The sequence below is a fragment of the Ptiloglossa arizonensis genome, chromosome 7, assembly GCF_051014685.1.
Source record: "Ptiloglossa arizonensis isolate GNS036 chromosome 7, iyPtiAriz1_principal, whole genome shotgun sequence".
Lineage (NCBI taxonomy): Eukaryota > Metazoa > Arthropoda > Insecta > Hymenoptera > Colletidae > Ptiloglossa > Ptiloglossa arizonensis.
The window spans coordinates 9,869,819-9,887,636 of NC_135054.1; the positions used below are offsets into that span (position 1 = coordinate 9,869,819).

The 17,818-nt window shown below is 35.1% G+C and overlaps 1 protein-coding gene across 4 annotated transcripts in view; it reads right to left on the minus strand.

Annotated features, from left to right (window-relative positions):
• LOC143149104 (transmembrane protein 114) overlaps nucleotides 1–17,818 on the minus strand; it is a 42,698-nt gene that overhangs the window by 18,866 nt on the left and 6,014 nt on the right. The window contains exon 1 of one of the 4 annotated variants that reach the window (XM_076316187.1): nucleotides 16,250–16,305. The exons of the other annotated variants lie outside the window; for them this stretch is intronic. The gene's annotated coding sequence lies outside the window, so the exon portion shown is untranslated. Of the gene's footprint in view, nucleotides 1–16,249; nucleotides 16,306–17,818 lie in introns of those variants that run through there. 4 annotated transcript variants of the gene reach the window in all.

The following is a 17,818-nucleotide window of genomic DNA, read 5'->3' on the forward strand; positions in this document are numbered from 1 at the left end:
CTAGGAATAAATTCTATTTAAAATGTAATGTATATACAAATGTGTGTGTGTATTATATTGAATACAATATGGTAATAGTAGGTAATAATAAAGTAGTGTTTTGTATCTTTTCCAGACAGTATATTAGCCTTTCTATTTTTGAAGAGAACCTGGTTTCGGATGAAAATCGTTAAGAAATTATTTAAAACATGTTTGGTTATTTTGTTGAGAAATAATTGCTCAAATGACCAAGAACTTGTCACGTTGACATATTACACAATATCGAACGGTTCATCATCGGTAATCTATTTTTGGGTAATAGATATATTGCTCGGTATGGGGTATCAGGGGATACGAAAGAAACCGAATACAGAATAAATACGTCACACTGTTCTGAAAATTTATATTTTCACTCTACACGTAACAGATTATTCCGTCTCTGCAATTGCATTTAAAAATAATTTACATTCTGCTCAAATCTTCGAACATGCGTATCATGCGCGTTGAACTCGTATTAAAAACAATAATCGACTCGCAAAATTTCCTTTAACGTACGGTAATGATACATTAAGAAATGTATAAGTGTTTTTTTCTTTTTTTTTTCTTTTTGTTCAGTTACATTGTAAAGACGCTGTGTTACCTATTTACGAAACGAAGTAATTCTGTAAAATTAAATGGAGGACAGCCTGAAAATAAAATGACATCAGCATTTCGAAGCCTAAATTATTATAATGGAAATACCGTCGGGGTCTGAAAGGAGCTAGCAGCTAACTTCCCGTCGCACTTTACGATCTTCGCGCGTCGTCATTTAGCTCACAGGTTGTCTCTCGGCCTTTGTGTTGAGAGAAATTCGCAGAACACGACCGCGTTGTTACCATATTATCGTGCCAAAAGAACGACAACTCTCAACGTCGCGTCGTGAGAGGAGAGAGTAAACAGAAAAGAACACTCCCTAGCCGTGACGGATCGAATCTTCTGCCAAAAAGTAATGGTTAATGCCACCTTTTGTTAAGTCACGTTTTAGCAAATGAATCAGATAACACGTTCTGAAACTTACAAGCGTAATACGGGTGACCGTATTAATTATACACGAAGATCCACGTCTGATTGGAACGATCGTAACGAACAGTAATAAGATTTTAAACGTAGAACTATGAGAGAAATAGGCGAAAGATATTGATACATTTTAACTTATTGATCTTTACTAATTTTTGATGAATTAAAAGTTTAAAGAAGTTTATTCACGTGGAAATAAACTATTTTACAAGTAGTTCTCAAGATGGAGTTTTGAATGTATGGACTCTCGTGTAATTTTCGATGCCGGATTATTCGTTGTAAAAATAAATTTTTAGAAATATTTCTTTCAGAAATGTTCAAGACAAAATTTTCAGAAAAAGTAATCGGATAGGACAATCTGTAAATTTATTCGTTCGCTACCCTTTGAATATGCCATCAAAGTTTCATTTTTGTGGGAGTTATTTTAAAAAATGAATTTTCGTTCTTCTTAGATACGTGCGTTTAACATAAAGTATTCGTAATTTATGACTATGAAAAAAATAGTTTTAGGGTGCAAATAATAAAGCTTGAAATAGTGAATATTGAATAATTCCTCGTAGTAAGAACGCTAGAGTACATAACAAAGAAGAATTCTTTGATATAAATAGAAAAAAGATACAACATTTATCTTGGACCAGCTATTTGTTTATTTCTTTTAGACGATTTAACTCGTAAATCTATAAATAGAGAACGAAGATATTAGAACCATTCGATAAAAAGGAAAGAAAATGAGAACAAGAAAACGTGACTCGAAACTAACAAGTCGAAAGGTCTTAAATTAATAAATAAATAGTTCGTCTCAGATTGACATTGCACTTTTTCTCTGTCTCTTACATCAACAGGCATATTTCTTTATATAATTGTACGAATATATAACAAACCAATCGGTGAACAATTACTTCAATTTGTTCACATTGTTCATTTTACACAAAATATGAATTGAAGTGCAGTATAATTTATCACAACAGATATTTTTAAATCAGAGCATCTTATTGCAGGTTACAAGGGTTTTATGATAAAATATAGATATTTTGTAGAAACAAGAATCATAATTAATTATAATTAATTAGTAATACTTTCAAAGTGAAATGTTTTGCATAAGTGCTGTTTCGAAAATACCTTCCAAAAAATATTCTGTCAAATTGATTTTTCCCCTATTAAATTCAATGTTGAAAATTACATAGAAGTACAGATTTTCAAAACTTGATCATAAAAACGACTGGTAGCTGATCTGTTAAAAAACGAATATCATTGTGGCATATTTCAAAATCGTAGTAAATCCCAGAGAAATGAGAATATCAACTAGAACGGGTGAGTACAACTTTGGTATTGTCAAGAAGGAAATTTACATTTTGTTTGTATATTAATTTATTGATCGTTCCATATTTACGAGATACCAGTACACTGAGCAAATAGAGTCTCTGGCGTATATAGATGTTCACGCACGAGTTAGAGAAGTACGAGTTAGAATACTTCGATGCGGACCATTGGCAGAATATAAATTTGGCAAGATAACATCGACTGGCAGACGTTTCATTGTAAATCGAAAATTTATCTTGCTTTGTTTCGTAACTCTAGTAAAATATGCATCCCAATAAAACAACTTGCTAATTAAAATCACGAGAATAATTAATCCACGATCATTTTGGCGCAGAATACAATGACTATTGTAAGTGATCGACCTGCGAGGTTTATATTTAAACGAGAACAAAGCAGACTTACATAAAGATTTATTGAATTTATTTTGTGTACCATCGTGATTTCTTTCAGACGTGCATGTTGATTTACCGGCACGTGAAGTAACACTTTAGTAATTAATTTTTGAATTTCTGAACCATAATCGATACACCACGTCCGTGGAACAATTTATGATGGTATTTTATTACTTATTAGTGCGTGTCTGATACAGACTGCCTGTTACTCTTACTGTTGATGGAACGCTCCAGATAAACTTTATCAATATGTAGGTTAATATCGTGGATATTGATACACTCAGAAATGAAATTAAAATTTTTAAACAAAAATAACAATGTAATACCTACTATTGCAAATGAACAGGTGTGAACATTGCAATAAATACGTAATAGTACAGAGAAGATTGTATTATATAATAATACGTAGTATTATCGTAAGTATCGTATTCATAAAATGTTTAGAATGAAAAGTAGGAAACATGTGTTAAATTCTTGCAGAAGAGAAAGATGGCGAGTAATATTTAAACAAGAGTAGACAAAGAACAGAACATGCTATGTCTGAGACGTTATGTCTGAGACGCAATGTCTGTTTCTACTGGCGCCAATGCACTCGTACAACACATTGCATTGATAATAGAAATATAATAGAGGCATTAATCCTGTGTTTGGATTCATATTAATACTATTAGCAAACATCGTGTCGATTAATGCATAGTCCAATGAAACCTATGCACACAAAACTGTCTTATTAAAACAATAGGTGATGTATCTAATATTAATTCGTTTAGACTAACAGTAAATACGTATACCGAGGTGTGCACAAATTTTCAAGCACAGAAATATTAATTACAGTTAAACATATAGGAAAAAATGGCAATTCTTTATATTTTAAACGTGCGCTGACAGAGGAAAAGAAAAATATTTCTTCCTCGTTATCTGCCAAATTAATTTTGTGCGAACGATTCGATGTAGACCTCGAGCAAAGTTTCGATTATACTCGTACCATAAAAACTATTAGCAGCTATCGAAACATGCGTAATGTTGTTTAAAATAGATACTTTATTTACGAAAGTGAAACGTGCGTTACGAATGAACATAGACAACTACTTATATGCGAATTGAGCTATTTAATTTTTTGTCTCTTTGAAGTTTTTTTCCTAACTGACTTTGATTTTTAAACAAACGTTTGTCTTAATCTAGTAGAAGTGGGAATGCGCGGATATAGGACACGCGATCAAAAGGATGTTAATTTTCAATTAAAATGGGTGAATTTATTGGGTTTCTTTTAATTCGTGAAAACAATAATCGATCGTCAAAATAATTGTGATACCATAGCCACACTATTGTGTACTCGAAGTTCTCTAATTGTTATTTGAATAGTATTTATACGGAAATTAATTAGAGTCGATTCCTATTTATTGTGTGATTGTTAGTTTCGCGCAACGTAAGTTATATTTATTTTACAACTGGGGCGTATAATGAAAGTTAGCTTGACGTAACGTCGCCAGTGAGCTTTCTTTTCCTGTGTATAGAAAAATGAACATTTGATCAATGTCAGAAATACGCCCGAACAGCTTCCCATATCTGGAAAATGTAGTGGTGCGCAACGGGGGAAAAAATACTACTTATAGAAATTGTCATTTATGTATTATTACATGATTTCGTAAAAAGGAAAATATAGAAGACAGATGAAAGCAGAGACATTTGAAAGAAGTGACCGATATTGATTTCGTTATCACGAGTCCCACGTAATATGATAGAAGAGGGATACACATCTTCCGTAGTCTATTATGGAAAATTTTCATTAAAAGTTGCGTTATCGGATAAAATTGAAAGGATAAGTTTTATTAGTATGAGAACATCCATCATAGTTGGATGGCCAATAAAAACTTCCAGCATTTTCGACGCTCAAATAAATAATCGTTATCCAATCATCGACTACTGATCAAACGTGAGCGTTTGTGTTATGGAACTCTAATCCCTCCGAGGTTGAGTTGTGTATGTTGTTTGAAATAAAGGAAAATTTAACTCGACAGTGATTCATGTTACCTCTAAATCTTACGAGTATGTTTTCGTATTATATCATTACGAAATTTAATTATGAATATTTACCCAGAATTTTAATAATTAAACGTACCCGCACGTGTCAATATCTCTGAAGAAGTTAACTAATGTTCAGTCATCGATAACTCTTTGTGCCTGGTTGTATATTTGATCGAGACACTGAATTGTAGTTACTGTTTTATTAAATAACGTGAATGAGTATTTATAAATAAGTTTAGGTATACAAGAAAGCAACGTTTACGGTACACTAACATTTTACACGTTACTTGGTAAAATAAATATTTGAAACAAAAATAATTTCAACCAAAGATTATTAAAGAGATGAATCTTTTCAACTAAGGAAAGATACTGTAACACTTCGTTAAACCGTAGTAAAAGAAGGTTTAGCAACAAACACAAGTATCCAGTTTGAAGATTAAACTTAAATTGTCCAATTTATTCACACGTGGGTCTATATATACAGTCTTATCCTGTTGGATTGCTTTGGGGTATGGTAGGTAAAAGTGAGGACTAGGGCAAAGTTCAGCTGATGTCAAATGGATAACTTTTGGAAGCAATTGCACAGTCCTTAATGTTTACTATCCTTTACTTATGTTAATTATTGTTGACTCCATACACAAGAATCCCCAACAATAACTAAAAGAATATGATTTAACTACAACCACACAAAATTAAAAATAAGTCAAACTCAGTACAGTATAATTGGATAATCGAAATTCTATCCTCTTTTGAAAAAATTTACTCGAGGTAAAAAGTTTCTCTACTTGCACGCAGTAACTGTATTATAAGTTCCACAATAATTACACCCTGGTCCCTTTTTTCTTCTTAAGGTATTTAAAAGTTGCTTATACGATAAAGAAGGGAAGCATAATTCGAAAGAAATTAAATTCTTTCACAACAAAAAAATGAACTCTCAATTTGTACACATTGTGTATGACTTTGTAATTTTTCCGCTAAAGAAACTAATCAATGACAAGTGAGCAATTTTAAAGTGCATCGTGACGATAAATCATTATCCTCGAAGAATGCTTCAACCGTTGAGCTCTTCTTCAATTTTAATATCAATATTAGCTGCGAAAGGATCGTAATATCATGCGAATGAAAATACTACCGGCAATCGAACGATCACCAAAAGTATCTTAACGCCCCGGCTTGTCGATGGATGTGTTTATCATAGCAACACGTGTAGCCTAAATTTACGAGACTCGCGAGCGTGAAAAACGATATTCATGATCAACCTGCGCACATGAATTATTATACACAAGAACGTCACTCAGAGTGTTTAGATTACGCTTAATCCCCTTCCTAAATAGATTCTCGGTTAACTGTTCCGTGTCAAATTCAGCTCTGTTTAACGAAATGTATCTTGGTCAAATTCGACTCGATTGGATCAAATTTTTTTTATCTAACGTAACAATTGACACTTATCACAGATCAAATAAATTTTGTGTGACCGATGAATAAGGAGATACGAAATTGCACGTAATGTATTATACAATGACACGGTTTATGAAAACTTAACACAGTGCGATGTAATCAAAACTTGTGAAGAGAATAACCAAGATAGATGATTGTCGAGCAAGTGTAACAGATTTATAAAAGTAAATGGTTAAGGACGAACTGTCAAGAAAGAATCGGAAGGTGATTTCGCAGAGTTTGTGTCTTTACTTATAAACTAAACTCTCGTGGCTTCTAATTGGCAGAGAACAATAGAACAAAACTGGGAGTAATCGATAAAAGATTAATTGTTTAGGAAAGTATAAAAATTGTGAGAAATCGTGGGAGAAATGTAAGGTATATCTATCGAAAGATTAAGGACAGAGAAATACGAGTGAGAAGATCAAGAAAGAGAGAAAAATATTGGAAGAAAACCAGACAAGAATTCTGGATGGTTGACTGGTGCTTTCCAACTTATGGTCGTCAACTGGTGCAAGGACTGTCAAATTTTACGGTATTTTAAGTATACCCAAATGCGTTTTTAGGTCGATGGTTTGCGACTATTTTTCTAAAGTTTCCCTTAACAGTTTTTAAATATAGCAATAGCGAATTGGCAAAAAAAATAATTGTACAGCCGTCGTATATTTTAAAAAATACATAATCTAAAGCGGTGATTTTAATTAATGTAATCACTGAATCTGTTTCTCTTGTTTGTAACGTATTTAATGTACCTAACACCAATAATTACAATCGAATTATGTATTTTTATTCAATAAATGATCTAAAACGAATACACAGGTACATAATGTTGAGAACACGAACCAAAATATGTGGAAAAGAAAATATTTTCACGTCTTATTTTTGTTGCTAGATATTTTGATTCGTGTTCGTGATATTCTTACGTATGTATTTTAGACCAATTGTTTAAAGAATTGTCGAAAGATGACCTTGCAAGGACAAAAACGTTTACAAATAAATTGAATTTCGTTCGTATTGTCAATGAATAAATTGGAATCGCTTTATTACTCTACCGAAACAGAGCAACTATTCAAATTAAAGTTGTTAGAAATTGATTTAAAATTAAGCTAATTAATATATACAAACGCTCGAAGTATTCCTCAATAAGAGACGCTAACGTTATAACTATAAACGTGGATTTGAGTGCGGACTGTTTCAAATTTATCGAACAGGTAAGAAAGGAAAGTTAGCCAATTGAACTTAAATTACCAGAATGCAATCGTTCGAGAAGAAGTATTTCATGTTCCACGTTGTACGGTAAGTACGGTTAGTTTACTGAAATGAGGTTTAATTAAAATATAGAAGTACTTTGTACACGTAAAACTTGATTAGAACATTCCTTGGCGCTATTCGAGTGACAGTGCTTGACAGAAGTGGTAAATAATTTCATTAATAAAGCAATTGCTGGGAAGTATATAGGTCTAGTATGGAGGAGACAAGAATATAAAAGACCCCATCGAGCTGCGGTATTATCGGCATTTGGCCTAGTTCGCGAAACTCGTACCATTTTTTCCTTTCATACCGCGCTAATGGATACGGGTTTTCACCCAGAAATTGAATGAAGTGAAATTCATTTCACGGCAGTAGCGAGCAACTTTTTTCAACGAACTAATTTCATTCGATTTGCAGTGCGTAGCTTTCGTTAATTTCGCAAGTATATTTGCAAACCGAAATTACAATCACAATGTAACGGTACGACACAGTTTGCGGTTCATCGATTCAATGGCATTGTGGAAGATTCTAGTTTGACTGACACTGGCTAAGAAAAGCTAACAATCTAAAAATAAAGCAACGTTTCAAACTGGCTCGGTTATATTTATTGTACACGATATTACGTGTCAGTTCACTTCATTGCTACTTATAAATTTGCTCGAACGTTCAACAAACTTCGATCGCGGCATGTGACGCGTTCAGTTTGAACGTACGGCATGAAAGTTTGATAAAAATGTCCGATCAACGACGTAGAATTTAAACTGTGGCACTGACTCCGAATCGACGCGAATCTAATTACGTGTGTCTACCACTCATCGAAGTTTATCGTCGTGGACGTGTCTATAAGTAGTGTGGTTATGCGATTGTCAGACAACGACAAAATTTCACGAAACATCTGTCTCGTGTTTCGTTACAGTGGAAACCAAGAGCGACGTGATACTTTCGAGGAACATTGTTTATGTTGCATTCGTAAAGAAGGAAGAAAATATACAATAAAAGGCACGTAAACTTGGAAAAGCCTTTGATTTCGTAAGACACGTGAAAGTAAACAAAATTCCCCGTCAACGCGATTACACTTGCTCGCGATTATTCATATTATGATATTTATTTGATAAATTTTTACTTCAAAGGGTTGGAACGCACGATCGTCGCGGCAATAATCAACACGAACGGAAGTAATGTCCTTGTTCCACATTTACCGTGCACTGACGTAGAATTAGAATTGGAAGTTCAAACACACGTTACGTAGATCGCAACACGGCAATAACATTATTTATTTATCGAAAAACGTATTCGAAGTGGAACACATTAATACCTTTCCTATTGTCCTTGATTTCGTTATACACTTTGCCCTAGTTTACCAACGACCTCGTAATATTATACTTGTAAGTAACCTAACGCTGCGTTATCGTACATTCGTCGTAAAGTGTTCTGGCCGCTAGGAGCTCTATTAGGTTCGCCGGCGATCTGTCGGTACGTTGTTCTACTCGATCGTGAAACTTAAATAAATTCACGATCCTTACGAGGATCCGCGCAAATAATAGTTAGGTATTTCGCTGACACTTTACGCAGGTATAAACGATCGCAACCGATATAACAGGGATATTAAACGCCAACTACCTGTCAGCGCAGAGTATATTGCGTGGCGGCAAAGGGTCAATAAAATCTTCGAACGCGTTCGAAGGCATTCGAAGGCAAATGCTTTAAAATAGAACGACTATGTATGCATATCATATTTTGAAGATGATCGAACCGATCATATATGTGATATAGTCACATTCGGTAATTCTTTACAAAAGTATTTCCTTATCGATCGACCTTGGCCCAGAGATAATATATTATCCAGGATGCAGTTTCGAGTAAACTGCACTTCGAATCGGTTGCCGTGAGTTTCGGTTTGAAACACACGATACTCGGGACTCTATTCTGTACGATGTATTTCAAAATCGCAATAATCCACGAGGTGCAAATATTTGTAAATCATCCTTTGTAAAAGTGTTTCCTCATCGATCGACCTTGGTCTACAGATAATATATTATCCAGGTTGCAGTTTCGAGTGAACTGCACTTCGAATCGGTTGCAGTGAGTTTCAGTTTAAAACACGAAATACTCGGGACACTATTCCGTACGATGTATTTCAAAATCGCAATAATTCACGAGGTGCAAATATTTGTAAAGTATTCTTTAGAAACCTCATCGATCGACCTTGGTCTACAGATAATATATTATCCAGGTTGCAGTTTCGAGTGAACTGCACTTCGAATCGGTTACCGTGAGTTTCGGTTTAAAACACAATACTCGGGAGTCTATTCCGTACAATGTATACCAAAAACGTAATAATCCACGAGGTGCAAATATTCGTAAATTATTATCCAACATCGTATTTCGAATATGGCTAGGAATTATTTTACATTCTTCTCCTTTCCAGCTCGGTGCGGATCGCGGAGATCCACGGTTACCAAGAATGTTTCGGTCGATAGCAATATCTGCCCTGAACGAAAAAAGAACGACACAAAGCGAAAAAGCGGCGTGCATCGACAGCCTGGACTAAGATTACAGGCCACACGTACGCAAGCCATTCCGTCTGAAAGCGTTAACGATACGTAAAAGTCGAGCGTTCGACGTTATCGATGTTCATCGTTTTTTATTGCGCGATGACGTCAATGCACTCGCCATTGTTTTATTCGTTTACAAGCGCAGAACACGCCGTTGCACGCAGTTTATTTAACCGCAGCCACAGCTGCACGAACTGCGCATGGAGTTATAAATGCTGATAAAGCCAATGTGTGCCGCTGTCGGACCATATAGTCGACGCCCACCGTTGCTATTTTCGAGTATTGCTGCCTTTTTTCCGCGCCATACCGTCGTTTCCTGCCCTTTATTCGGCTTCTCGTCGCTACGAAATACACGGTGTCCCGTAACGAACCGTACAACCGGAGTACGGTCTACATTCTCATTTTTTGTCGACGAAAGTGAACAAAAATGTTGAAACACGTGATCCTTCACCAAGCTCTTTTCAAGAAAGTGGTATTCGACGATACGATACGCGGAACGAGCGTTCACTCGAAGAAATCGCAACTCGAAGAATCTATTCGCAGACCGCGAATATATACAACTCCGTTTCATTTAAAATGTTCAAAATCGATCGGGATTCGTGTATTTCGACGAAACGCAATCGGAATATTCGATGTTCCGAAACCGTAATAACGCGGATGGTGCGTGTAAACGAAACAAAAGCGTTTGTTAAATATCTTCGACAAAAAAAAAAATGCTATTATCGAAAATCCATTTCAGTGAAAATTGAGAATCGAGAATTGTGCAACGTAATTTGAAATACCGTCCGAACAGTTTTAACGTACGATGCGCTTGAACACTTTCGAATAATTTGAAAAAAGTAGGGCAATCTGCGTTTAATTTCCTTGAGGTACGATCACGTGAATTGATCGTGAATTGCACACGCACGATCCGTGAATTCCTTTCGTTACCTTTTAAAGTAATTATTCGGTAACGACTTTCCATCGTTTTCTTTCTCGCGAATCATTGTTTCTTATTCTGTTCAATTTTTGTAAAAACGGAACCGGATTGTAAGAAATGTGGCCATTTGCTTTGTTCGATCGACGTCTCTTCGTAAATGAAGATTGTAAATTTAATATTTCGGGCTGGTGATAATACCTACTAGAACTAGAGAAATAATTATTTGGCCCGCGATCAGAATCGTTTGTTACGATTATAAACTCTTCTTCGACCGGTTCTCTTAATGTCGTTACGTTTAAGACGCGATTTATCCGATGAAATTGTTAGCCAAATTCTTAGTAACGAACGCCATTAAGGCCGTATACTGCCTGCATATAATTAACGCTAAAAGCTCGAATTGGGAGTAGTTAGATCCTTAATGTTATTTTCTCTCACCCTTTTACGTGTGCGCCAAATAATTTTCGTAAAAATCGTAACGCAGGGAAACCTCCAACACGATAAAATAAATATTATACCCGTTGAAATTTTAATACGCATTATTATCTTTTATCGTTGTGTTTTTCATTCCGCTTCCAAACACGAGAATCGAACGAAAGATTTGTACAATCACCCTCTTCGAAAGAACGAAAGTAAAGTGCACACACTACACGGTATCTTTGTTGATAACACAAATAAATAGAGGCTGAGAATGAAGTCTTAAACAAGCTTTCCCATTTATTTAACGTTCGAGCTCGTAAAATTTCAACCCTCCTCCTAGGGAAAGAATTTTTGAAGCAACTCGAACAATAAATATCATTCATCGAATATATCCACCGTTGTATATTGTACAATTATTTCTCTCTTTATTGGGTCTGTGCATCGTTTCCTCGTTTATGCGCATCAATATATTCTGCAACGGGGTGAAACATTAATTGCAAGCATAATGCGAATTGTGTATAAATAATTCTCGATCGATTCGATGGTAGTTAATGTATCTGAATCACATTGTACGTGTTTTCATTATCGTATTAATTCATCTGTGCTGTTTGTTTCTTTTCCAACTCCACTTATACATTTATTATTATTTGTTCTAATTTCTATCCTGTTCTTTATAATTTACATACAGACACCTTCGAATTTTGTATTCGTCGACATGTAAAGAAAAACGTTAACGTTTTGAACTTTTTCAACCTTAAAAAATCACACTCGAACGCTTAGTTTCTTTTTGTACAATTAAAACAGAAATGAAAATTTAAAAATAATTTCATATACTTGATACGTTATTATCACGATAGTTCGCGCCACTTTATCTTACAAGAATTATTAACTCCTTTTGTTTTATTTCGTAGGTGTAGAATTTTATGTTATTAAAATAGCTACCAGTCGGAACGCTGAATAAATAAAGAAGCTTACTTAAAATTCCACTATTATTCTTTAATAATGCATACGTGTCGATGTTTCGATATTTTAAACGCAGCAACCATTCCCTAATGTTTCCTTAGTAATAAATTATTCGTATTCCGCTCTCTGAATTTTTCTTATTCTCGTTTGGTCGAAGAGGTGGTAACCAGAAAACAGCAACAAAAGGGAGCGAAGAAAGCTAGAAGTTTTTAGGTCGACAGCTTAAGTAAAGTGGCGAGGTGTACGGCACAGAAGCGACGATGTTCGAAACGAAATGTCCATCGATTTATCGTCATCGTAACGCACTCGTCTCTCTCTGTCGATGATTGATCGTCTTGAAGGCTGGGAAGTTTACGAGTCTTACTGTCAAATACACCCGCGCATAACGAACGTACAACCTTCCTAAATCTTCACCTACGCTATTTTTGCTTTGCGGCGCCGAAAACAAATAGAAATACGCGGACGTCGGTTGGGAATAGAATCGGGTGAAAATCTAAAGGTTTGTTTGCTCGTGACTGAGTTCGCATTAACGAAAACAATGATTGATTGACGCAACCGTTGTTGTTGCTGATAGAACGACTGTAACTATCGATGTTCTATCTGTACAATGAATTATTCTTGGCCAAGATTCTGAATCCTTTGTAGTAGAAAAGTATCCACTGGCCAGACAGTAAGACCAGTCATCGCTATTCGAACTTCGAGATAGTTTTAGATACTCATGGGTCGTCGAACTAGTTGAACATCGATTCGGCGGTAACAGAAACAAAACGTATTTAACTTGTGAGATTCATATTATTCAGTTTCTGTATTGTGAAATTTTTGCTCGTCGTAATTGAGATTGACGTACGATAGGAGGATCTCGATACGAACAGTGTTCGTAAGACGATGAAAAAGCGAGAATAAAAAAAAAATAAATAAATGCAAGAATAACGCGCGAGCTAAGAAGCACGATTGTTGACGCGATGTAAAATTAGTAGAAAGAATAATAATCTCTCGGTGAAGACGTCACGCGTAATTTTAAAACTTTGTAAGTCATAATCATAAACTGTACATTGATAATGATGCTTAACACGTTCGGGCAATATTTACTTGTACGGAGTTGCTGAAACTTGTACAAGTAATATAGTAAATAATAGTTGCTTGATAGGTATCGTCTTACGTTTTTTTTTTTTTTCGAAACTAAAACTGTATTGATTTAAGAGAGAGAAATTTCAGAATTTGGGTGAAACATTGCTCCAACATTGCTCCGTCGAGTTATTAAAGACGGAAATAGTACAAAAATATAAGTTCTTTAAAACAGATTCAACGACGAAAGAATTTCAACGAAAGAGTGAACGAATTCTTGGTGCTTATCGAATGGGATCGATAAACGCTAAGAAAAGTCTAATAAAGCAATTTAGTTTACTTCTTGTGTCTTTTATTTTTATTTATTTGTTTCCACTCTTAATGGTTCCAAGAACTATCGTTCCAGTCGCAACGTGCCGTTCTCAATGATTTTATTAGTTTTCAAACTAACCACGAACTCTCCTGTGCGATGATTCTGATACATCAACGATTGCGTTCGCCGAGAAAAAAATAATAACTTTAAAGAGCCTGATTCAATTTTAAATAAAATTCGTAAAACGGATCACGAATTCTGTCGGTGACGGACAGGTACCTCCAACGTTACCGATAAATCGATCCACGTAACTCCCTGGTAAATTGAGACGATAGGGCGACATTAATAGGCGATTGACACCGAGTAGAACGTCGACACGTGTCAGTGCAGTTCGCGTGCGTAAAGTCAGCCCAACCCAAAACGATGAGTCTCGAACTCGTACGACCGGCCGGCCAGTCTTGTACAGAAATAGTTTCACGTCGACGATGTATTTTTAAATAATTTCTCGACGACCTACGACAATTGCGTGGCGCGCGGCACGTTTCTGCTGATTAAACTTGTATCTTTGTCGAGTTCTTATCGTACGTATCACGTTTGAATAACGCTCCCCCTAAACGAGCCTTATTGCGCGAAGAATTTTGTACGTATCAGCGTTGGCAAAATCAATTTTTATCTTTATTCCATTCCCTTCATTTATCACATGTATTACATATATGTGCGTGTAAAGGTGTCCACGTGTATAGGATAAAGGGACAATATATACCGAAAATTGTGCAAAAAAAGCAGAGTACAGTTAAAATACAGTTTGTAGTCTAACATGGATTTTATTTGGTACTTTGTAGCAAAAAGTTCTATTTTATTGTTTCGGTATATAACAAATTTGAGAATCAATTAATCTGGAAAGAACTGTAAGCATGAATGGCAAATTTTGCCTTTCGTTTCGATACATTTATTTATTTGTATAAAAAAATATCTTTGTACGAATAATTTTCAAGACTTTTTATCATTTTCATCGTGACTCGTAAAAAGATGTACCGTAAAATGCATCATTGTACCTCGAAATTATTCCTTTTGCACTGAAAGTATAAATACCCAAGTTGGCATTGGTATTCAGAATTAACCGAATAACTAAACTTTGATAAATGGTAAATTAGAATTAATTTTCAGCCACGCATACGTTGCATCTAACGAAAAATAAATTTACCGGATGAATCTTATCCATCAATCCATGAACATTCTAGAACTAAACGCTCTTTTGCGAAGAAGCAACACATTGCTAACTTTTCTTAAAAGAAGTAACACATTGCTAACTTTTCTTAAAAGAAGCAACACATTTGTAATTGTGTCGCTAAATCACCATTGTGCGAAACATCAGTTGACTGTTGAGGTTGTCCACAAAATTCAAAAAGCTCTCACAAATTGCAAATTGCACAACTTGACCGGAAGTGATACTCGTGGTGTCACTATGATACCATGAAAATCAACTGAATAAGTTGACAGGGTTGTCTACTACTCCCCAATCTCTCCCAAGTTTCAAGGTTGACCGAGTATATAGTCTCCAGTCCCCTAATTCCATCGATGAACAATTACAGCCATTGTGTTAATTGATAGCTCTCTATATTACGGAATAGAGTTTCGAATTTTCGTGTAAGACCTCCTATATAGAAGATAGATAACGATTTGAAACGATGTCGCATGAATCAATGCGGACACAAGGAACAAACCTAATCCCTAGCTCATGGGGTTCTGTAGAGCTTTTGAGGTGAGCACGGACACATTGAGCACACAAAGACGAAATGTTCACAGTGTGTTCAATATGTACGTATACATTAACGAAGAAATGTAACCACTTACATCTTGCTGTTTATTTGCACACCAAAGCTAACATTTGGAAGAGAAATAATTCAAGTAAAAAATTTCAATTATTATTTATCGCGGTATCGAGAATCGTTGTTACTGAAAACTTTCAATAACTATACGCTATTGTGTCGAACATAGAACTGCCGCTAGAAAGTATTTGCTTACGCGTCGGATACAATAAACATTTATTTTTATTTACTACAAAAATATAGCCGCATCTGTAAACTTGAACATATTTTTATACACAAATATTTGCTGATACGAAAATACGAGTACAATTACGTGTATTATTGACTTCATTAAAATAATAAATAAATTTTTACTCTTTCATCAAGGGTATATACATACAGCAAACGATCGAATACTTTTCAGCGGTAGTGTATCCAAGAAAGAAATTTTTACGTATAATCGACGAGATGTACAAAACGTCTCCGCGATCGTGATACATGGATTCGGACTTTTCAGTAGGCATCATCGTTAAAATTTATACTCAATTGTTTGAAATAAAGACAAAGTACGGATTTACTTCGGTCTGAAGCGTTTCTGATTTCAAAATGTAAATTATTTTGGTTGCGGATCGCTCGATAAGAAAAACAGTCGATAAAAGAGATCGTTAAGAGCACGAAGTTTTGCGTCACTTCGAATAACCCCATGAAAATCGAAGAGAAACCACGAAAACCGAGAAACCAACACTCACGTGTCCATCGGGATCGATAACTACACGAAATTATTCGTAATTTTGATAACATTAACCAGACTTCTCTCGCACTCTCTTATTTTTCAAACTGCTGTGTTTAAAGGTTGATGTATGCAGTGCGTCTGTTTTGGTTGGACGGTATAAATACAATGGCCAAAAGCCGGGGAGCTCTCCTCGAATAAACACAGACGTTTCCCGGCTTCGTTGGCTGGCACGGACATTCGTGAGAAAATTCAGAGTACCGGTGCTTGAAAATGACCGCAAAAATTTGAACCGTGATATCGCAGGATGTCAGGATCCCATTTAAAAAAAAAAAAGAAAGAAACGAAGATTTTTCACTCGAGCAGACACGCGACGATGTTTCCCCTCGGGTTGAGAACAAGAATTCTTTTTTTTCAATTGATGAAATTGAAACCGAAGACTTCGAGAAAATCTTAAAGAATTCGTTTTTGCGTACTTTATTATTTTCAATTTCATTCAATTCTACCCCCTCCCCCTGGCGTAACTTAGTTCTCGCGATCAATGTGTTTCAAGATATTTATTAAAAAGTACGAGTAAGTAAAGTAGAAATCAGTAGAAATTAATCAAGTAGATAGAAGTGTGAGTTAGTTTCCTTACGATATTCTACTACTCTTTCTCTTCGTTCTTTTTTCGCTGTCTCGAGCTCCGCCTTCGTTATGTAATGGATCGTAATGTAGAATAAAATAAATATTTCTCGCGTAACAATCTAATTGACTCGGTATACTTTTTAACAATTTCCGTAGATATGTAATCTAAGAAGAATAACACCAGCATCGATGAACGTGCTGTTGTTTATTTAAATGGCACTTGTAACTGTAAGAATTTCATTTGTAATCAAAGAAAGACGCAAAGTATGCGTTAATGAAAGACTAACAATCATAGTTTCGTTTAATTCAATACCGCAATTGAGTTACACACAACTTATGATAAAATAATATAGTAATATAATATTAGATTGTTCGGAAAGTAATTTCGTTTTCCAAAATGGAGAATATATAATTTAATAAAATGTTTATACACTCTAAAAAAATCGTGTTTCATTTTCACCAAAAAAAAACAGAAACGAAATGACTTTCCGAACAACCCAATAGTTAAGTTATCTATAGCTTCTTCTGCAATAGATTATAATTTATCGCGTTTCGAGTAAGGAGGATGACGTTGAAACTGATCAAGATTAATTTTAACTACGTTACTTGTAATTAATGAAGCGCGATACAGGTGTCTCGATAACCAATCTAACGATGTAAATCGAAAATGACTAGCAAAATTGAACTACTAATGATAAACGAGACGCAAAAGAGACGAACAGAAAGACGAATGTAGTAAAACGGTAACCCTCGTGTATGTAAACATTGAATCTCTTGTATTCTTATCAATATATAAAAAAAAGGACAATAATAAATTAAATTATCACCGTATCCAAGCTATTTTGATTGCTAAAACGGTTCATCGAACAACTGTATTAAACAATACGTTTCAATCGTCGAATGCCCCTCTCGAGGATGGCACGAGGATTTTCGAATGACTTATAACAGCCGTAAATGAATA